This window comes from Mesocricetus auratus, unplaced genomic scaffold (genome assembly GCF_017639785.1).
Source record: "Mesocricetus auratus isolate SY011 unplaced genomic scaffold, BCM_Maur_2.0 Super-Scaffold_6723, whole genome shotgun sequence".
NCBI lineage: Eukaryota > Metazoa > Chordata > Mammalia > Rodentia > Cricetidae > Mesocricetus > Mesocricetus auratus.
Window position 1 is genome coordinate 15,368,390 of NW_024429183.1, and position 23,861 is coordinate 15,392,250.

The 23,861-nt window shown below is 44.8% G+C and overlaps 1 long non-coding RNA gene across 1 annotated transcript; it reads left to right on the forward strand.

Annotated features, from left to right (window-relative positions):
• The first annotated feature begins 1,002 nt into the window (after positions 1 to 1,002).
• LOC121136635 lies at positions 1,003 to 18,002 on the forward strand. Its single transcript, XR_005873678.1, has 5 exons — positions 1,003 to 1,167; positions 12,949 to 13,048; positions 15,053 to 15,419; positions 17,018 to 17,155; positions 17,450 to 18,002. It is a non-coding gene; the product is annotated as an uncharacterized LOC121136635 (long non-coding RNA).
• The last annotated feature ends 5,859 nt before the right edge of the window (positions 18,003 to 23,861 follow it).

The window sequence follows — 23,861 nt, forward strand, 5'->3', positions numbered from 1 at the left end:
ACAGTTTGCACTCTACACCATTTGGTGAATAACTGTCAATGTCACAACGGTGATTACAAATGTGAAGCTAGTCTATCAGTCATTTACTTTTTACTTTGGAACCACTCACACAACTTTTCCACGTCTCTTCCTCTCACTGGTTACTTGTATGTAGTTTGTTACTGAGGTATGATTGAGATCCCTGTGGCCTGTTGGGAAGAAGGTGACTTTTGTCCCCTGATTGCTGCTCTGTCCGATGGGCATGGGAACAGCTTTACGATGGGAATTGGAAAGGTGAAAGCACGGAACACAGCTAGAAGATGCCAACTCTCAGAGGAGTCTGGGAAGTGGGAAAAGCCGGACATGGGAAGCCAATGACCTCGGAGTCTTCCTGTCTTCACTTCCTGTCTCCCCAGGAAGTGTCAGTCAGAGACTTTCAGGAAGTGGTGTTGTCATGGTAATCTGTGCTGGCTCTTCCCCTCCAGGCCTTACAGGGACAAGTGTCCTTGTGTGCCTCCAGCTGGTAAGGGGGGGACAGTAGCCAGTTTGACATTTCAGACACAACATGAAAAATCCAGAGCCTAAAACATCTGCAACTATGAGCTCCATTATAGCACATAGCCCGGACTCCAGCTCAGAATACAGTGAAGCCTTTTCCTGAACTAATTAAAATTTAATCTGCTAAAGCCATTTACTTGATAATTTGGGAATCCTCTTTTGGCTTCAGTAAGTTACAAAGAGCCTCTAAAATAGAGGATGCTGTATTTTTGCCCTTTCATTTCTGTGTATTGGAATACACACACACACACACACACACACACACACACACACACACACACAAATAGGACTTCTAAAGAAAGGACTCTAGTTATAGCATCCATATAAGTTAGCATCCAAACTTTAGATGGTGAAAAGTAGGGCTAATAATAATTGCACAGGGACAACGGACACAAAGCAGGCTGTTGTAGGATCAGGGATAGACCAATTGGGCTTCTAGTTCCAAGGTGCCTGGACAGTGTCTGTGTGATCCTTATGTCTTAGACAGTGTTTGGTATACAGTAAGTGTTCAAAGTGTTATTGAGTGAACCTGTGCTTGCTCTGGGTATATGTTCTGAAGACAAGCTAGCTGGAAGCTTCACAGGATGCAAGAGGACCAAGAAGGAGAAGTCACTCATAAAGGACAGACAGGTACCTGATGCCTAAGTAGATGTGTATTCTGTGTTTACTCATTCCTAACGGCTAGCAGTTCATTGCCATCTGTTGACAGACCCGAGGGACATGTTAAACAGCTCTTGACATTTGCATATGAATTGTCTGCCGGTACATTTTACTAACTCTCATTTATGAGCTCCAGTTTCCTCAAATGTATTATAGCATCCCACATTTCACAATACATCCACAATAGATGCCACTCCTTAGGGTCTGATGGGCAAAATGAGCAGACTCCTCAAAATTTCCTTCAGAGTTCGTCAGAAATGTCTCCTTCAGACTGGGCTGCCCTGACTCTCCAGGACACACTGGTTCCCACCCCTCCTCCTCTGGCCTGCTGGGTCCTTCAGGAAGAGCGAATTGGTCCATTGACCCCTAAGGAGCAAAAGGGCATGTCTAGCTTTTCCAGAGGTTGGTGACTCTCTGAGTGACACTGGCAGAGAACAAGTGTTGAACATTGGCGTCCTGTGGCAGGTTAAGGCCTGGCCAAACAGCCTTACCTCCTTGCTTTTTGCCCAAGCCTGTGAGGACTGGTTCCCTGCCCTCCTCCTCCCTGCCCTGCTTGAGTGAGTGCTGGGTCTGTCCTCTTCCCATGTCTTGGAAGAGATCTGTCTCCTTTGACAGACTCAAGATTCCAGGCCGAACTTTCCCATGCCACCGTCCCTCAAAATAGCCTGTGCGAGCTGTATTTATAGCTGTGTGAGACTCTAATGGGCCAATTTGTTTGAATTTCCACTGCTTTTGTGTTGAACTTACCCCTCACCCGTGGGCAGTCTCTTCAGGCCTTTATTGATGGGGTGTGTTAGGGTGGCGAGGGCCATGTTCAAGATGGTAGCTGTGTAGATCATGGGGGCTGCTTTGCATATTTACTGTTCTTTAAAGATGTGTTTTTTTTTTTTGAGAGAGAGAGAGAGAGTGAGAGCAAGAGAGGGAGAGAGAGAAAGACACAGAGAAAGAGGTTTCTGTAAGTAGCCTGGACAATGAGAACAAGACCGGCTGTATGCCGAGCTCGGGACCCTGGCCAAAACACATATCATTAGCTTGGACCAGCTATAAGCAAGGAAATGAGAAACATATGTTGGAGGGAAAGGTTAGGAGTGAAGGACTATGGGTCAATGACAGTCGCCCTAAAACTTTTCCCTTGTTCTTCAGCTGTGGCCTGGCGGTGTCAGATGTCATTTGGACTGCCTTGATTTCTCATGGCGGGGGCTGCCCCATGCTCCTTTCCTTTCTTCCCCCCTTTCCTCTTCCTGTTGCTTCTTCCTGGGACTTTTTTGGGGGGGGTGGCAATTAAAAGACAATAGGCAGAGAAGGATGTATGGTGTAAGAGTTTTCTCAGTTCTGGGAAAGAGACAACGTCGCTTCCCGTGATGCTGTCTAGTTCCTCGCTTGCTCTGAAATCGCCCCATCCCTGTCTGCTTAGCGTTTAGACTCAATTGATTCTTTTTGGGGAAAAGGCGGGGGAGGCTTTTAGGGTCATCCTCGATGTTTCTTTCTTAAATATAATTAGATGCGCCTCATTACCTCCACTGAAGGACTTTTGTGCTTTCTGAGCTGTCTCTAGAGATCTTCGAAGAGCCACAGCTTGTCGTATTCTCTTTGCATTTGATCATATTAGCAGTTAATTTTTTTCCTTCCTCTTGACACATTTGTACTGTGTTCGCTCTCCCTCAGATATCTGGAGTTGATTTTGCTGGTTTGAAAGGCCACACCCAGGGAGCATGTTTGGGGCCTCCTTGGAACGAAGGGACTGTAATCTGCAGGCCCTTCCCAGTTTCCCTTAACATTTTTTCCCCTCTGGACACTTTGTTAACAAGGCTGTGCTCTGGTGTACTCCAGGGTCAAGACCTCTGGTTCTCTATAAAACCCAGACGAACAACTATATCACATGAAACTCAGAGGCAGTCCTCAGGGAATATGCTGTGGCTACTGTTCTGAAGTCAACCACCGAGCCAGACACTCACCAGGCACTTATACACAGGTTTGGCCAAAGGCACAATGTGATTAGGTATGTATCCACCTGTATCTGTATCCCAGGGAGTGGGAGCACCAGGCTGTGGTACATCTGTGGAGAGGGAAATGAGAAGGCCCTCCCTCATGCCACTTCTGCAAGGTCTTCATTTCTGTAAGATTTGGGAATGGTGTTGGGGTGGAAACGACTTAAAATAATTGGAACATCCAATCCTTGTTTATTTATTTTGCTTCCTTCATTGGACCTTGTTCTGAAAACAAATTAACGCTCTGAGTGTACGATAGTGGGAGTGTCTTCTAAGCCTTCAACAGAGTTGGGAGAGGATTGGCTTGAGGCTAGGGGGAACCCTCTTCCCCAGGTGAGCTGTGCTCACAGTTTTGTTATGTTCATGTGTGTGAAGGCATGCATTTCTTTTTCCTTTTTCTTTATTTTGACACAGGGTCTTGCTATGTAGTTCAAGCTGCTCTAGAACCTGCTATGTAGCCAACATTGGCTTCACCTTGTATTCCTGAGTTTCCTGCCTCTGCCTCCTCATTGCTGGGATAACACTACCCTCAACCCTGACTTTCTGTTTTCTAGTTGCAGTTTCTGGATGGTAGTTCTCTCTTTCTTGGTCCTAGAGGGAAGCTGACTTGATGATCTGACTGGTTGCTGGATCATGTAGGTTGTGTGTGTGTGTGTGTGTGTGTGTGTGTGTGTGTGTGTTTGTGTATCCCTGCTTAAAAATGTGGAGGAATACAGGGGAATGAGACAGCCATGGGTTGGATGAGTCAGGATACTGGTGACATATCTGAAAAATCTCATTTCAAGGACTCTGTTTCTCAACCCCTGCTTCATTTTCTTGAATGGTAGAAATTACTTGGGATTAGGTTAGAATCTATGTGTTTTCTTTCTGTGTCCTCACTGTTTGGCTGTCTCTCATCCCTCAACACAGTCATAATATGCCTACAATCCCTTTGTTTCCCTCCACCAATCTACTGGAAGCTTCTTGGTCCAGTCACAAGGCCCCTTGTTGGAAACTCACCATGCCTTCCTTCTCAATGCCCATCCGTTGTTTCTTGGGCGCTACTGAAGTCCACTTATCAATAACCACCATAGGGATCCTTACAAAATCCATATTAGATTAAGCCCAGCTCCCTACTGAAAACCATGCTGGTCCCTGTCTGCTTCTACTTGATCTTGAAGTCATGCTGGTTTGTTTCTCTCACCAGCAAAGTGGAAGAATAACAATGCCTTTTACAGAGGTAGGAGGGATGAACACACACATACACACACACACACTCACACACACACTCACACACATACACACACACACTCACACACATACACACACACTCACACACACACACACACACACACACACACACACACACACACACACACACACACACACAACACCTGTACCAGTGTCTCCTAATGGCAGTTGCTCCATAAACAGAAGTGCCATTAACATTTGTCAATCTGAATTTGCCAAGGACTTGCCTGACTCAAGGCCTTTGTAAAGTCCTCTGTCAATTCTCTTTTTCTCTTTGTACTGCTGACTTTTCCTTATCTTTCAAGTTCAAGTTTAAATGTTAACCTTTCCAAAGTCTTCCCTGACTAGTCTATTCACACAAATTTAATCCCCATTCCCATTATTTCCTCCCATAGCACCCAATTTATTTCCATAATAGCACTTTTTCTAACTTGTGACTACATGCTATTTGTTTACCTGGGAGCAGACCTATATTTAATATCCTTATCTAGTGCATTGTGGAATGAATGCATGAATGAGAGAGCTTTATACCTTTCATCTTCTAACATCAAAGCCACCCTCCTTATCTCCTGTATCACATTCTTCTCGCCAAGTCCGTTACTTATCTGTTTTCCCATCCTTTCGCCATTACTGACCTGCTAACGGCAGTGAGATTGGAAATGGAAAAAATCTCTGAATCACCCACCCCTGCCCCTATCTCTCTCTCACTTCTCTGCTCTTCCCTCTTGCTCCTGGGCCAGTTTTTCTTTTGAGAGCCTCACACTTTCCTTTATATGTAAATGATAAATAATAGAATATGTAATATACTGAGTGAGTCCAATGACTAATAACTCCTCATCTGCCAAGTTAGAAGAGTTTGGGAATAAATTAACTCATCCTCTACCATTAAGAGATCAATGCCTGGGCAATTAGTCCAGGAATAGCCAGGAACAGGTGTCTCACACACCTACCTGAAGGACTCAGGTCAGGTGGAAGAAAAATCCCACCTCTCAGACTTGGTCTTCGTCATGCCCATCTTGGGTGCACAGAGTATGCTCCTGAAGCTGTGTCTCCTGAGATTAGAAGAGATGACCTGATCTGGCCCCCGAATCCCTCCTTCATCCTTCATGCTTGCTTTCTTCCTTTCTCTCTTTCTTTCTCATAGACAAGAGTACCAATATGGAAAATGCCTTCGACTGAATTTTTTATTATTTATTGATTCAGCCTGCAGTTCTTTCTTTCTCTCTTCTTAGCCTCCATGCACTTTGCTAATTACTTCTCTGGAAGCCATCTCACTTTCCACTCCCCAGCATGCTTCACCTTTGGGAAGGAATGTGGTAGTGTGATGGACTGTAGGGCAGACAACAGCTAGACATCAAGAGATGTCTTCTCGCTGAAGGGATGGCCCCACCCTCCTACCCACATTCATCTAATGCACCACGAGGGCATGATGTAATAATGAGAAATGGCACTGGCCTTCCATCTAAGCAATCCTTTCCTTTCGCAGATACAGCATATAGGTAAGTATCTTTGTCTTTAGTTCTGGGTCCTACTAAGACTTGTACGGTCAAATGACTCAGTTTCTCTCATTTGCACATTCAAAGCTCTCTGACCCCATTGTATGATCAGAAGATACAGTTTGGATATCTCATGGATGAAAATGTTCAATGATTTGAGTTACTAGGGGTGGTCCAAATATTGATTACTTTCTCTAAGAAGAAGACAATCAAGACCTCTTCCATTACGCATTAAAAAAAAAACACCACTAGATTTGTAGATGCTTGAGTGGGTAATAGTTCAATGGGATACAGTGAAATGAACTTTCTAGAATTTCATTGCGGGAGCTTGAGGGAAGAAAAGATGGTGTTGTGCTTCTTTCAGGTGAATTCTTATTATCAGTGTACTTAAATCAAGAACAACCAAGTTTTTGCTGTTAGACTTGAAGCAGTGAGGTAGCCGAGCTCTATTTAACTCAAGAAGTAAAGTGAATGCTGAGGGTCTACTAGACATAAAAAGTGAGAAAGGCATGGGCCTTGTTTGCAGGAGTTTTGCTTTTCCTACCACTATTTTTCATATGTGTGTGTGTGTGTGTGTGTGTGTGTGTGTGTGCATGTGGGCACATGTATGTGTAGATGTGCTTTCACATAGGCGCACACTCATGTGAAGGTCTGTGGATGACGTCAGCAATAATCCTCCATTGCTCTTCCACCTTACCCATTGAGGCAGTATCTTTCAAACAAACCCGGAGCTCACCAATATGACTAGTCTTGCTAGTTATCTTGCTTAGAGAGATCCCCTATCTCTATCTTCTTAGGCTGGAATTGCAGGTACTTTGCCATGCCCATCCAACATTTACATGAGTTCTGAGATCCAGACTCTGGTCCTCATGTTTGACTGATAAGCACTTAACCACTGAGCCATCTCCCCAAACTTGTTTTCAAGGAATCTACAACTGAATAAAGGAGACATAGATGGAGACTTCCATGTGAAGTAATACTAACTAGAACATCATAGAAGTCATGTTGGCTGTAAGTTATGGAGGCACAAACAAAGAAGCCCTGCTCTGGATAAGGGAAGCCTGGAACAGCCTTAAGAGAGGGACTTGCCAGCCTACTTCCCCCTGTGTACTCAACACTGTTCTAGGTAAATAGGATATCAAGTGGAATCTATGGACTGATAACTTCTGCCAGTTGCTTCTGGCATTAAATTCTAACATTGCTAGTCTGAAGGGAATTTATCATCTCTTTCCCAGTGCCCTCTTCTCAAATACTTGTTGGCCATTTTTTCTTTCAGATCAAGTGTAACAACCAAATTTTAAAACTTATTTACCTATGGCATGATTCCCAAATCCTTCTCTTATGAGGTATTGCTCTCTTGATATACTTCCAAACTTGTTATATCCACTCTCAAATGTAACGTTGAAAATTTAATATAATATTCTCTATCTATGATGACCACTGAGTTGATTTTCCCTCTGTCTTTGTTGGGGTTTCTATTGCTGTGAAGAGACACCATTACCATGCAACTCTTATAAGGAAAACATTTACAGTTTCACTGGTTCAGTCCATTGTCATCATGATAGGGAACATGGGGGTGTACAGGCAGACATGGTGCTGGAGTAGTAGTTGAGAGTCCTACCTCTTGTAGGCAACAGGAAGTCAACAGAGACATTGGGTGGTATCCTGTGCATAGGAAACACTAAAGCCCACCCCCACTGTAGCACATTTCGTCCAGCAAAGCCATGCCCACTCCAACAAAGTCACACTTCCTAATAGTGCCACTCCCTATGAGATTATAGAGGCCAATTACATTCAAACCACCTCACTCTATTATTGTCCATTCAGCCATGTATTTCCCCTCTGCCCTTCCCTTCTATACCTAGCTGAGCTTCTGAGATTTGAGGTACTTTTGTAGCGACTACAGGAATACAACCATGAAAAACTGTCAACAAAAGACATGTCTTATGTGATAATGGCTGTAGGTAATCAAACTTGTGAACACAACCTAAAATTTCTTTAATATTTTCTAGTCATCTGTCACACAGCAGCTATGGAGCTTGTAAACATCTGAACTTGTAGCATATCCTCATGAAACTTAAATTTGCAGACATTGCCCTTATTGGTGGTTTAGTATTTGAGTTTTGAAACCAAAGGTCATTTGCTTTATATTAATTTTATCATTTGGAGGCTCAGTTTATCCTTTCCACTTACAGTAAGGTTTCTTTTTTTTTCTTTTTATGAATCTAAAAATTCTCCAGTATCTAGCCATTCCTATTAGTAGTGGAACTACAAATGACACTGTCACTTCATGTGCCACTTTGGGGAATACCAAGGCAATCTTGATACTACCTAGCTCTATGATTAATATGTCTTCATTCCTTTATCTTGACCATCAAACTGATCTTGAACATTTATTGTCAAATGATATATTAAAATCATGACACTATGAAGCCCAAAGGATGGTAGTAACAGTTTACTAGTAACAATAAGGAATAGACTAAATATGTACATTAATAAAAAGTAGAACTGAGCTGGGTGTGGTGGCTCATCCCTTTAATCCCAGCATTTAGGATGCAGAGGCATGAGGATCTCTGTGAGTTCAAGAAGAGCCTGGTCTACATAGGGAGTTCCAAGTCAGTCAGGGCTACATAGGGAGACCATGTCTCAAACAAATGAACAAACACAAACAAACAAACAAAACTGTAGACCTGAGTTTCAGGCCTTGTGCAAACTCATGTTTACAGAGGTCTCAATCTGCTATTACGACAATTGGTGTCTCCAGGTAGCTTGAAGAGGAAGGTCTCTCTGCTCAATTCAGATAAACTAAAACTGTGAGTGGGGTTTCCAGACTGTTTAGGGGACTAGGGAGAATAGCAGTGTCCTTAAAAAACACTGTGGCTGTCTACGTTTTAAAATCCACTGGGTCCTATCAGTCTGTGGTTTGTGTGCTCCAGCTCTGGCAAACTCAAGATGGGATTGCATTGTGATTGGCTAGAGCATTCTGCACTTTGGAAAGGGAAACCCACTGACCCCTGACCACAGCCTTGTCGTACAAAGGGTGTCAGAGGTAGCCCAATTACCTAAGAGGACTGAGAAAAATCAAACAGAGGTGGGGCACATATAGGGGGAAAACATGCACAGCAGGCCCAGCATTAGAACTGAAGCTTAAATCACCACTCTGTCAATAGAAGGTGATAAATCAAGGGAGATATTTACTGATTAAAATTACAGACTCCTACGGGAAACTGTATAAACAGATTGAAGAACAAAGCCCACAGGGACTGAGCCCAGGCGAATCCATCCCAACTTTGGCCAGTTACTTCTCTTTCCAGCCAACTCTTGGACTCAGGGGTCACCAAGAGAGCAACTTGCTCCATAAAGCTCAGACTTGCTACCACGTATGGAATCATCAGGCAGTTAAACAACCGGGTAGAGACTCAGGATTCAGCTCCAGTCACAAGGGACTTATTTTTTTTACTCATCCCACATTTTACTCTCAAGTCTGACCGAGAGTCACCCGAAGGGGCTAGTCTTAGTCTGCCTGCTCTGCATATGTTGGCTGCCAGCAGAGGTTTTGAGCTTTTAGACGCTGAAGGCTGGTGAAGGAATCTCAGGTGGCCATTAAACTCACCCTTATAGAAGGCTGGCAACTCGTAATGATTGCCAGTTTGGCATGTTCATGTCACCATTCCCAAGCTTAACTCTTCTAGTCTGGCTTCTCCAAGTTTATTGCATGGCTACTATCATTTTGACTCTTAAGTTTTTCGTATTTATTTGTGTGTGTGTCCCCAGGTCACAGTTTGAATGTGGAGGTCGGAGGACAACTTGAAGGAGTCAGTTCTCCTTTCATTATGTGCATCCTGGGGATTGAACTTGGGTAACCAGGCTTGGAGCAGGCACCTTTACATGCTGCGTTACCACCCGGCAGGCCTTACTTCTTTCTAGCATTCTTGAATAACAGAAATGAGTGATCATATCAGTTACTTTTCTTATTGCTGGGACCCTCTGATCCAATGGAAACAACTCAAGGTGGGAGGATTTATTTGGGCTCATAGTTCAGAAGGCGAAGTCCACTATGGCAGGGAAGGTATGTTGGTGGGAGGCTGCAGGAGCCTGGGGCATGGCTTGCTCACATCTCAGAGGAACAGAAAACGGTGTTCTCGGTAGCAACAGGAAGCTGATATCTTCAAGATTCCCTCCTAGCAACTTCTTTCCACTAGCTAGTCCATAGTCTCAGAGGTTTCACAATCTGCCAAGACATTGCCACCAGTTGGGGGCCAAGAGTTCAAAACCATGAGTGTGTAAGGGTTATTTCACGTTAGTGGGTGTATATAACCAGAGTACAGTACATACTCACATGTATTAGAGTGTCATAATGACAGCTATTAATTTATATCATTAATATATACTAATAAGAAAGGAAAGACAAATGGATTTTGAAGTATCTGGGGGAAAAGGTCCCTTTGGGGTTGGGGAAGCAAGGGTGTCCTATTTGGCAGTGTCCCATGAATTACCTTTTGCCATTATTGGTTGAGCAAGTAGGACAATCACCCCAAATTCCTCTGATATGTTAAGGGGCAGCATGCGTTTCTGTGGGATGGACAAGGGAAACTTGCAGGGGGCTGTGCAGCATCATCTACGGTTCCATGACCTCAAAATGGTCTTTGGGTCAAGTTTCGCCCTGACATCCTGCAGTGCTTTTCTTTCCTTTCATTCCTCTGGCTGTGGCTGTGCAACACTCACTCAGATGGCAACAGGCAAAACCGTAGGACAAACGGGTTTCATGATAAACAGGGGCAGGGAGGATCATTTATGGGATGGCTGTCACAAGAGATGGGTGTTGGGGTTCCTGCGAGGTTGCCATGCATGGTGGGGCATTTTGTAGACCGTGTAAAGCTGCTGAGAGGCAACTGCGGACTGAAAGCAGTCAACATCCAAATGTGTGCACACACAGCCCAGGGGCCACCCAAGGCACAGGTGGCATTTTCTTCACATGCAGCTCAGGTGGCTTTGTCAGGCTAGAGTGAGGGTATGCGTCCTGTCCCTCTGGAGTCCGATGTCTGTTTTTTGTGGTGCTGATATATGGAGTGATCTGGATGAGTTCCATGCAATCCTGACTTTGTCCTTGGAGCTGGGTAAAAGAAGGGGCACAGAAGGCCTCAACAAGAGCATGTAGACTCGTGGTTCTCAACCTCTGAGGGTTGAATGACCCTTTTACCACTGGAAAACACACATATTTACATCACAATTCACAACAGTAGTAAATTACAGTCATGACGTATCATTGAAAATAATTGTATGTCTGGGTCACCACAACACGAGGAACTGTGTTAAAGGGTCACAAGCTTAGGAAGGTTGAGAACTGCTGCTGTAGATGCTCTGATTTTGCCTTTAAAGAGGTCGTAGTGACTGGTTGGTGTCTGTCTCATTACTCTGGCTTGCTTCCCTGTTCGTAGAGATCTTAAAGTTGAGTTATTATGAAGTATTGTCCTTTCATGTTTCTGGGTAAATTTTCTGTCTAGAGGTGGTGGAACTGACAAGGCAGACATCACATGTTTTCAGTTCTAGAAAATTCTGAACTATCCTTTCACTATTTTTTTTAAAGGAAGTTGTGTTCAGAGATGCTGAGCTTGGCTCTTCTGACCTTCAGAACTTCCTCTAGACTGGATTCCAGGGTATGTTTCTGACTGGATGGCATTGGCTGGCTTTCTCCAGCCAAGGAGGCCGAGTTTGTTTTGTTTTTTGTGGCAGTCCACAGTCCACGGAGCACTTCAATCTTGTGTTGTTGCTCTGTGGCTCTTCAGTACGGTGACCTGGAACCCTTTAAATGGGAAGCAGTTGTGGAATTGGCAGCAAATTTGAACTTCTGCCGAAGCACGAGTCCATAGGGAGCTGGGCCTTGGGGATGAGCCATGTGTCTGGGAAGAGGCCTGGTTTGTGTCCTTGGTCTTGACCACGCCAGTCCTCAGGTCTTTGCTTCCTGTCTTCCCCAGTGGAACGGAGATTCCTTAAGATGTGGCCAAGCTTTCCTTCAGCCTTGACATGTGCCTTGTTCCATCTGAGGCTGGAGAGTTTTCCATGTGCTGAGTGACGTTTTTTCACAGTCTCCACCGTCAGGTCAGGCAAAGAAGCAGAGGCCTAAACATCCATTTTCAGAGTGACCAAGGGTCAACACCTTGGCAGTGAGAAGCAGCATCCATGTAGCTACCAATAGGACCTTCACAGATGACAGGAATCCATGCTTGGAAAGCTAAGCACAACTTTAATAGCTAAGCTCTGCCCTTTTGCTGTCCCCTGCATGGAAACACTAATAATAAAATTAAGAGTTGAGGATGAACCAGTAAAACTCCTTTCTGTTTATGGCCTGCATTCTTTGAAACCAAGAGGTACCCCGCTACTCCTCAAGGCAGGAGTTTAGTCAAATGGGCTTGGTCAGAGAGTAGAGCAGGAGCTGACTCTATAGGGGTGGGGTGGGAGAGGGTAGGGGCTAAGCCTATAGTAGAGATGATTTTCCTAAGAAAAGTTTTCCTACAGATACTTTTGTTAGCATTCAAGGGTGGAGTTTCTTCTTGTCCTTCTGGAACATTCTAAACTATCTAGTATCTCTAATTAAAATATGAAATCCACTTGTGAGCACGAGGAAGCAAGAGGATTTAGTATCTGTGAAGTTATTCTTGGGAGAAAAGGACTTTAAACTTAAATCTAAAAAAAAAAATACTGTATCTCCTTCCTTAATCAAATTCAACAAGTTACGCTGACAAGCATTGATTGATTATCTCCTACCTGTCGTAGCGGGAAACAGAGTTGGCAAGCTTGGAGAATTTACACCAAACATTGTAGGCAGCACTAGCTGAGGCACTGGGGCTGGCCCTGACAGTGAATTTTTATAAGGGATGACTTGTAGGCAATTCTCTAGTTTCCCGATAAAGTTTTCTTTCCTTTTTTAGTTTAGAAAATCACTCAACTGTTGAATATTTTGCTAATCAGAGGATTTGTCCTTGTCCTCACGAAGAAGAAAGCTTTTAACACAGGCTCCTTTTTGATGTTTCATGCAGGCTATGTTTTAAAACGCTGGCCATTTCCTCTACTGATAAGCTGCTACATTTCAAAAAAACAAAACCAAAAACCATAGTGGCTGGAAAGCTGGCGCAGGAGGTAAGAGTGCATTCTGCACAGGCGTCAAGACTTGCATTCCAATCCCCAGCACCCACATAAAAAGCTAGATATGAGGCAGGGGGATTACCAGAACTGGCTGGTTGTCAGCCAAGCTCCAGGCTCAGTGAGAGAACTAGTTTCAAGGGTGTAAGGGGTAGAGCAATAGCACAGTATACCAGGCATCACACACACACACACACACACACTCACACACTCCACATACACACACTCACACATACGTACACACTCACACACTCCACATAAACACACTCACACACACACTCAAACATACACACACTCACATACACTCACACACACTCACACACTCCACATACACACACACTCACACACACTCACACACACACTCCACACACACACACCACATTCTACCCACTGTTTCTACCCTCATTTGAAAGCCAGAGCAAGAGAAACAATGTCCACTATTTTATCTCCAAGCCTTTACTAAGCAGATATGAAATGGAAACTCAGACATGGCCACACAGTTTCTATCTGTAGCACTCCACCCTCCATTCCCAGCCATGTCTCTAATAGAAATGGATACACACATTGGAAAGTGGACACCATTTCAGGTCTCAGAAGTTCTGTGGGAACGAATGTGCTCTCAGCTCTTAGGCCTGCAAGGCTGACCCCTTCCAGATCTTTTCATGGTTTGGAAAGACCTGAGAAACAAATCAAATCAAATCAGGCCTCAAGCAGCACATTTGGGAAAGATGTAGAGGAAGGGACAATTGTGTGTGAAAATTACACACTCAGCAGGAAACATATTTGTCTCAAAACATTAGATGAGAAAGTTCTCTGAGTGACAGCATTTCTTTCTTTCTTGCCTTCATTTCTAGTTCATTCTTATCTAACTCCTGTCAGCTCTCAAACTGACATTTCCCTGTTCTGATCTTTTCTCAGATAGTAAAGAGGGATGTTTCCCCCATTGGCTTGATACAAATAGCAGTTCAGCCGACAGAGAAGCATCAGGGACAGTTTGGAGTCCTAATCCCTGACCCTCTGCCCTCTCCTAACTAGCTATTGACACTGAACTTAAAAAAAGCTTGCCATGCTAGGATGAGATAATATTTTAGAGGCGAGAGAAAAGGACTGTGATTGGGAGTGTGGGGACTGGGAAGGGCCGAAGTGGGGGAGCGTGTGGGATGGAAAGGGCTGAGGTGGGGAGTGGGGGGACTGGAAATGGCTGAGGTGGGGAGTGGGGGGACTGGAAAGGGCTGAGGTGGGGAGTGGGGGGACTGGAAATGGCTGAGGTGGGGAGTGCGGGGACTGGAAATGGCTGAGGTGGGGAGTGGGGGGACTGGAAATGGCTGAGGTGGGGAGTGGGGGGACTGGAAATGGCTGAGGTGGGGAGTGCGGGGACTGGAAAGGCCTGAGGTGGGGAGTGGGGGGACTGGAAATGGCTGAGGTGGGGAGTGGGGGGACTGGAAAGGCCTGAGGTGGGGAGTGGGGGGACTGGAAATGGCTGAGGTGGGGAGTGGGGGGACTGGAAAGGCCTGAGGTGGGGAGTGGGGGGACTGAGGCTTCAGAACAGTGTGATGCTGGCCCAAGTGTCAAACCTCAGGCTTTTAAAAGTACAGCTTTGCTTATATGATCTATCAAAGACAAAAGGTCTCAGCTGGATGTGGTGGCTTATACCCATCATTCCAGTGCTCAGAAAGTTGAGGCAGGAGGATGTTGAGTTTGAGGCCAGCCTGGGATGCTTAGTGAGAGTCTGTCTCAAAACAATGACATCAACAACAGCAGTGTCAAAACAGATCTCATCTTCTAGACCAGAATTGGGTAGGTGGTCCTATTTAGATGTAGTTATTTGTCCTTTTTGGTTGTGATGTTTTTATGTTTCATGGTGCCACTTTGTCCATGTGATGTGTGTGTGTGTGTGTGTGTGTGTGTGTCCATGCAGTTAGAGGCTAGAGTTAACCTTTTATTCTTCAGGATCTGTCCATTCTCTTTTTTTTTTTTTTTTTTTTTTTTTTTTTGAGACAGGGTCTGTCACTGGCCTGGAACTCTCCATGAAGACTATGTTTGCTGGCCACTGAGTCCCAGAGATGTATGGATTTCTGCCTGGTCAGCTCTGAGATGACAAGCACACATTACCACTATGGCTTACAACAAAGCAAAACAACAGCAAAAATCATGAGTTCTGGGGATCCAACTCAGGTCCTCACGCTCATGGTGAAAGAATTTTACTAAATTGCCTATCCCACCAGCTTCCAGATTTGGAATTTTTAAACAGGACTGCATGAAGCAACTCTTCCCATTACATAAAAATGGAAAAGGAAAAAGATGATTGTCAGTCATATTCCCTGTTTGTCCTGGGTTGCAGCTCTCTCTAACTCCTGTTTAGTCTCAGGTAGGCCCTCCCACCTGAAACCCTGGCGCTAACTCGGTTCCCCTCTCACTGGCTCAGAGAGAAAGAACAGAGGTTCCTAAGGAAACCTGCATCATGCTGTTGGGAAGATGCCTGCATTTGTTCTCATATCATTTGGTACTGTGTGTTCTGAAATAAACCCCGACATCTCTGAACATATTTCCTCCATTTTGATGCTGTGTACAATCAGAAGTTGTCTAGTTAACTGCCAATTGAGGTAGAAGGGAACACGAAGAATGAGGGGAGGATATGGACCTGGAAGGTAAGATTTATTTAGTTTCAAAATAAATTCTGAAACACCTGTATTCTGTCTTTCTTCCTAATGGCAATTTACTTACAGAGAGTCCACTGTCTAGATACTTCCAGAAGGCAGTATGCTATAATGTTTAGCAGAAAAGGGGTAAAAGTCATTCTTGGATGTCTCTACCTTCTAGAAATTTCTATTTCCTTCTTGTATAAGCCTTGGGAAGTTCAAACTTTCCTCATTGTACCAAAGGCCAGTGAGTATCCTGGGGAATTCGAATCATATGATCATTGTTCACTGGGGTGGGCAGATAACACACTTTCTGTTTTTCCTGTGTTCACTGACTGGGAAAGTTGAAATGAGGGCTTACGTACCACTAACAAAAGGGTAACAGGGAACCAGCTTGCACTGGGTCCTAGGGAATGTTCTAGAAGACTTAATAGGCCCCTTTCTGTCTTTAATTTCCATGGCTCTACATATGTTAGCTGGGTATAAAGCAGCTGGTTGGTTTTCCAGGCAGGTTGGCTGGGTTTGAGAGTGTTCAGGGCAGGGGACTGGCTTCATGTAGCCATATCTCTGTGAATCACACTTGAGAAACTACTTGACTCCTGGGAGTGACCCTTCCATCTCTTCTTTTACTTCTGTGGCAAAGAGGGAAGGAATCATGAAGAGCAGCCTTGGGCTGTCCTTCAGAGTGCAGTAACCAAGTACTGTGGTCTCTAGGCCCTGGAACTCTTGCTGGCCTCCCTGGTACTGCATCAGGACAAGCAAAGGAGGCGTAGAAGGATGATAAGTGGCTCGCCACTGTCTTACACCTACTCTGAAATAAGCTTTCCCTGGAAGAGTCCCTTGTCTCCTCAGAAGAGGGGTGTCAAGGTCACGGCCAGACAAGAATCTAAGGTCAAGAGAATCCGACTTGCCCCCATAATGCTTCCTCAGGCCCCAGGAAGTAGCCGATATGCCCGTGAGGGTGTGATTTCATATTCCACAGCTGGCAAGTTCATTTGGGAAATGACCGTTTTGGGGGAAAACTGGCTGGTTTTCTGTTGGTAATTGTTCCCATTGGCTTCCCGCATGCCCCACTCCCACCATGACACAAGGAAACAATTATGGACAATAAAAAGAGACAAGGCTAAGTTTGGAGAGAGGGGAAGGGTCCTAGGGTTTCCAAGTTTTCTTTGCACTTATACATAGAGTGTTTTTCCCCCCCGGGTGTGGGAAATGTGAACAACTTCAGTTTTTCCATCCATAAAACAGAGATCTTAATTATTGTTTGCTTCACAGAAAATGCTAGAAGGATGAATTAGCTGAGATTCTTTTTTTTTTTTTTTTACAGAAATCTGGAGATGAACTGTATGTTGCAACTGTGAAGGATCTTTCAGGATGGTGACAGGTACCTAAGAAGGTGACTCAAGCATCTGAAACAGCTAGAAAAGATACTGTGATCCATGACATTCCAAGACTGATAAGGATGGTGTGTGTGGGTGGGGGGTCCTGTGTGTGGCTTTTGTGTGTATGTATGCATGTGTGTGTATGTGGTTTATGGACACATTCATGTGGGTAGGTGTGTGAAGGTCAGAGATCAACACCAGGCATCTTCTTCAGTCATTTTCCATTTTGTGTTTTGGGATGGGATCTCTCATTGAACATGGAGCTCATCAATTTGACTAGGCTGGCTAGCCAATGAGCTCCCAGGGTGCAACTGTCTGTCCTTCTTCCCCAGCACTGGGGTTACAGGTGCACACTGTAGCACTTTACTTTTATGCAGGTGCTGTTGGATCCAAACTCAGGTCCGAATGCTTGCAAGGCAGGCACTTTACCAAATGAGCCAGCTCCCCAGGCCTGGCACCATGTTTCGAGCCACTGTATCCATATGGACAGAGTCTGTTCCCAGCGAATCAAACCTCAAGGACGCTCGCAGAACGGTTGCTTCTGGAAGAGCAGGGTATTTTACGAAGGGCAGAACAGAGAGATGAGGAAGACACGGATGCAGAAATTACCAAGGAAGGTTGTGTTCGGGGGTTTGTCTGTCTATTTATTTTGTCAACTTGATACAAGCTGGGGTCATCTGGAAAGACGCAACCTCAACTGAGAAAATGCCTCAATCAGATTGCGCTGTGGGCAGTTTCCTTGATTAGTGATCGATGTGGGAGGGCCCAGTCCACGGTGGGCAGTGACACCTGTGGGAAAGTGGCCCTGCATTGTATAAAGCTGAGCGAGCAGCGCTCCTCCACGGCCTCTGCTTCGGTTCCTACGTTCCTGTTTGAGTTCCTGCCCTGACTATCTTGATGGTGGACTATAAGCTATAAGATAAAATAAATAAGCCCTTTCCTCCCCAAATTGTGTTTGGCCGTGGTGTTTATGACCGTGATAGTACGCACCCTAGGACAAGCGTCACCCGCTTTTGCTGCCCACCGTCTAATCTGGAGGAATCGCTGACCAGAAGAAGCAGGCCAGTTTCTTGGAGCTCTGCTGCTAGTCCGCCATCCTCTAAAAGGAGAGTCGCTCTCATCTCCTTCCTCCTGCCTGGCAGATGCCTCTTCTCAGCCTACATGTCATAGTCAGAGGTGCGAGTGAGACAGGACTACCCCCACCCCCTTCTTCTGCTAAAGCAGTTTCATCAGGATTCCACAAGCTTCCTATGTAACTCCTCTTAAAAATCTGAAAATGAAACAAGACATATTTCTGAGGTTGTCAGCAGGTAGATCCACTGGCTTGTGGTAAGTACTCTCTCTGGGAGGAGCGCTCGGCTCTGATGTCTGTGTTGAATGTTCCGTGGCTTCCCCTTGGCCGCCTGTGTGTAGGTCTGTTCACTGGGCAGGGGTGGTGGTGATGATATTGCTTCTAACAACCCGACTGAAGCATAGCCTCAGGCTGTCTTGCAAAGCCCCCTCCAAACAGCGTCTAATTAATTTTTATCCTGCCATCCCAATGAGTCCCGGGAGTGTACCAGCACCACAACAAAACCCCCTCATCTAGTGGTTTGGAGAAAGCTTTGACGTAACACTTGTGTGCCTTAGATCTCCAAAAGAGAAACCGCTGCAGAAAAAAAAAATTAAGAAATCTGTCTCCTTTTAGTCTTCTCCACCCTACTTGATATTTTTTCCCCCCTGACTTCCCTTTTTTTTCTCCTCAGTGATCATTAGTCTGATCTTTCTTGGACTCCCTCCTGCCCGTGGCGCTTTCAGAGAGAACCCTGGAGCTACATAGTTTTGCTGTGGGAGAACCCCCATGTTCTGTGGAGTCTGGGGCTAGGTAACAGGATGGGGCTAGCCTGAGAACCTCAGCAGGTTTAAAAGGCAGGAGAGGGAGCAGGCGGCTGGCTTGTCTGGCTTTCATCTGCAGTGTGGCCAGGTACCCTGGAAGCAAGGGAAAGGTCTGGAAACGAGGTCTCTTACTCACCCATCCCATCAAAGCTGCAGTATTCCAGGACCACACCCCCTTCCCTGGAATTGTTCCTAGAAGAGGCTCAGTCTCATTGTCCAGCTGTCAGTGACAAGTAGTCCAAGCAACACCCCTAGAGGCCACCATTCAGGTTTCTTTCCTTCTCAACTCAAGGGAGTTGGAGTTGGGGCAGGGGCTTCCGCACTGGCACTGACACTGGCCTGCTCCTTTCTCTGAAGCTCCAGGCATCCCCCTCCCAAAGCTCAGATTCCCGTGATCAGTTCCCAAATACCATATCCCCCTCCCCTTATTTCCCATTGCCAGCCCTCTTCACCCATCCGGGCTGCTTGTCTTTGGACCTTGGAATGAATTAAAGTGAGAAAAAAGTGACTGTTGAACAAGGTATCCAGAGGTACTAAAATCTAAACCAGCAGTGGACCTGTGCTTTCTGGGGTTTCAGGACCAAAAGATTGACTGTTCTCAAGAACCCAGCAGAAGAGGCTGATCTACTACCAGCAGCCTCTTGGGTGTTAATTTCACCATCACTGGGTGCCAAAGACATTCACTTGGGACCACTTGACTCAACACCTCCTGAGAAATGGGGTCATTGTTCCTAATGAGCTCGAGCAGTCTGGCTCCTTGAAATGAGTTAATCACAGAATTGCAGGCCTAGAAAAGATGTCTTTGATGGCTAGCTTCTCTGTACCCAGTCCAAAGAGTGAGAACCAATCCTAGTTTTGAAGACGCCCATGGAGCCCCACTCCAGTGACTAATCACTTGTAATTGTCCTCTTTCATTTTATCCTCATGCACTGGTACTTTCAAGGGCAGATTTCCGCTGGCACCCTCCTCAGAGAAGGTAAAAGGCTTGCTTACTAACCAGGCTATTCATCATCATCTTCTCTTCCTCCTCTTTTCTCTGTCTACTGGGCTTTTAGTGTGGTCCAGTGACCAAAAGGAGATCCAGTCTGGAGTCTGGATTCTATTATTTAACAACTATACTATTAAGTTTATATTTCCCTGCCTCTATGATCTAGAAATCAAAAGATTTCCTCTGTAAATGAATGTGGAACAGACCCCCCCATCCCCTCTCTGTATCTCATATAGCTAAGGTTGGACTTGAACTCACAATTTAGCTGAAAATGACCTTGAACTTCTGATCCTCTTACCTCTACCTCCTAAGTGATGGGATTATAAGCACACACTACTACGCTCAGGTTATGTGGGGATCTAACCAAGAGGTTTGTGCATGCTAGGTCAGTACTCTATCCACTGAGCTCATTCCCAGGCCAGTCTTCTTTCTTTAATGCTAGGTGATACAAACGTATTCAAAGAGCAGTGAGAATACATTGTCCCAGGAGCCCAGAGAGACATGAGTGCTACACATAGTTGCTGTAAGCCAGTCCTATAACCTTCACTTGGCTCATCAAGTCAAGGACAATGAGTTCAAGCCTGAGTTGAGTCCCAAGGATCCACTTGGTAGACTCCTGTAAGTTGTTCTCTGATCTTCAGACATGTATTATGGTACATGTACCCACACTCCCCAGATACATGCAAATATAAATAAATATAATTAAAAATAAAATTAAGAATAGTGTCATGGTACATGACAAATACCCAATAAATGTTGAATATAATTATTATTAATCAATCTTTTCCTGGTCCATGCAACAGGAGAGTCTGATCAAAAGACACACTATTTAGTTAAAAAAGATACCACTATGTCATTTCCCAGTGAGCTCCTAAATTTCTAGGAACTGAAGTTTGTTGGAAGAAGTAACAAAATGTTACGGACTTTCTGCAGAAAGGTTAGCACAGACTCCCAAATTATACATATGTTTTCTACTTATTCATGGAATTGTCATTAATAAGGAGCTTCTATTTTGTTTTCTTGTTTATGAGATCATCAGGACCAGCCAAATGCAGTTTTGGAGTCAGTAAAGATAAGTAATTGATCATAAAATCTTATTAATAGCTAATGTCTCCAAAGGAAAGAAAATGTATGGTATAAGTGAAGAAAAGCCAGACTAAATATTTAGTTTTAATTACGATCCTGTGTATGTGATATGTGGTGATATGTGTATGGGCACACATGCCAGGCTGTGTATGTTCACTGAACAACATTCAAGAGTCGGTTCTTTCCTTCCAATGTGGGTTCTAGGGACTGAACTCAAGTCTTCAGGCTTGATGGTAAGCACCTTTACTTGCTGAGCCATCTCACCAACCCTAAACTGGACCATTTAAACCTCTATTCCTAGAGTAGTGTGCCTTGACGTATGCCACAGCAGTTAATGAAAAAAGGCATCACATTTTCACTTATTGATTTGTGTGCGTATGCATAAATTCTTGAGTGGAGGACAGATTTTTGGAGTTGGTTCTCCCCTTCCTCTATGCAGGTCCTGGTGCTTGAATTTGGGTTTTCAGGATTGAGAGCAAGTACCTCTACCATTAGATCCCTCTCAAGGTCCCCAGTCCACATTGCCCTTCCTGGAAGGAATTTTCTCTTTGCTTCCATGACAACTACCAACAGCCAAGCTTCGTGTGGTGAAGCATCCCTGATTCTGAAAGTCAAAGTCATGAACCCCATTTGGCAGTGGACAGACACTTCCTTATTTCAAGTCATATGAAGACTTCTCATAGGTAGGTATGGTTTTTAAAGGTTAGAGTCTGGGAGATATTAAAAACATCCAGAGGCACCCTTCCACGTGATTAGTCACCCAATGACTTCATATCAGCTTGACAAGAGTTACAACTGGGCCGTGAGGGTTGAACTTTCAGGCATTTCAGCCTCCTGGTAGACCTACTTAGCAAATATCACCTTTTGTAAGTTTGTGATTTATTTCTCAACCTCAACACCATTGACTTTGAACATTTCATTTGCTATGTAGAAACCCCTTCTATCACCTTTCTATAAAACCCTTGTGAAGATGAAGAAGGGTAGGCACCCCTGTGTTTTCTGTCAGAGACCAGTAACCCTCAGGAAAAAAAAACAAACACAACCCTGTCAACCCAACAGACAATCAATCATCAGGGGGGTCTTCAGAAACTAAGAACCAGGAATATAAACGCTACACAATCTAGTCCAGCTTCTCTGTAGGAGCATGTGTCTGGGGCTAGAGAGCAACCTCTGTTGCCACTCCTCGGGCTATCTACCTTGTTTATTGCAACAGGGACGCAGTCTTGCTAGCCAGAGAACTCCAGGTATCTGCCTATCCCTACCTCCTTCCAGTGTTGGGATTCTAAGCAAGTACCACCATGCCAAGCTTTGTGGGTTCTGGGGATTGAGCTTGGGTCCTTGTGCGGCAAGCACTTTACCATTCCTGTTTGGTTTGTTTTCACTTGTGCTCAGTTAAAAGGGAAAGAGAAAGGAAGATGGGGATAGAGACCATGACATCAAAGGGAGGAAAGTCATGGATGACAAAAGAGCATTCTGGGTAAGGCGGTTACACGAACGGCAAGGACAGAGAAAATAATGTGCATTTTCTATTTACTCTTTGTACCTATATGTCTTTGGATCTCCCTCATCGCTTAATATACGCTAGGTACTCAATAAATCAACGGGACAGCAACAAGGAGAATACATACCATTGTCACAGGCTTTGGAATGAATGTGTGACACAGAGATTTCATATTGGCTATGATCTTGCCATCACCAATGATCATTTCTTTCCCCCCGGGATTCCCTTCCCACCTCCACACCCATTTAAACTTAAATGCCATTTGCAGATCTCCATCACCTCTGAGCCTCTGAAGCCCTACCCCAAATGAGGCAACTAGTGTTTCCAGCTTGAGGTGGGTGTGGGGAGGATCATCCTTGAGTCTGTACTGTGAGTAAGCAGAGTCATAGGCCCAGTCTCCCACCCTGACTCTGGATTGTGACTGAGCCTGATGATCGCTTACTGGGAGATTAACAGATAGCTACTAACATTTCTTCTCTGGAGAGTGATTTCTGAATTGGGGATGGAAAGTTAAGGAAGAAAGGAAGAAATGCTCCTTTTGTAATCAACACCTCACAGAAACATCAGCCCAGGAAAGCAAGTGTTCCTTCACTCCAATGGAAGCATTTGCCAGGAGACGGTGGATCTAGAATGCCAAGGAGCTTTGGAATGAATACACTCCGTGCTGTATCAGGCATGAAGAAATTACATTAGCCCCACATGAGGAGTGAACACACGTGGGTAGTTCTTAAGATGTCACTGCCTAGAGTGAGTTTTGGAGAGGACTCTACACAGTTAATTCAGCGTACATTCCTCAAATGGTCACATGCCATGAACCTTAGGCAACATTCTTTGAATAAACTGAGAGCCAAGGTCTGGATGATGGAGGGCTTTCTGGAGGGCAATGGAGCTGGGACACTGGTATTAATATGGTGCCCCCTAGTGTTTTGCGGTGGTAGTGTGACTTGGACTCCCACCAAGCACACCGGTCTAAGTAGGGCCTCCTCGAGGTCTTCCGATTGAAGGAGTTACTGCCCATCATAACTGTTTACATCTTTTAAACCATCATGCTCAACAAAATTATCTTCAACTGTAATGCATTTCCTGCTCAGTATTCATTCCCAGGCCATGCTGAGCAGAACTGAGCCTTCACGTTCTTCTCTCATTTTATGTGGCCTCCTGTCTACATACTTCAAAGATCAAGACGTACCAATTCATTATTGTGGCTGCAATGTCATAAACAATGGATAATGGCATCGATGGATGAATCGTTGGAGGACGTGGGTATTGCTCTGTCTATGGCTAGCAGGCAGAGGACAAATGAGCCATCCGGGTGTGTTGAGTAGTGCAAGTTCCCTGT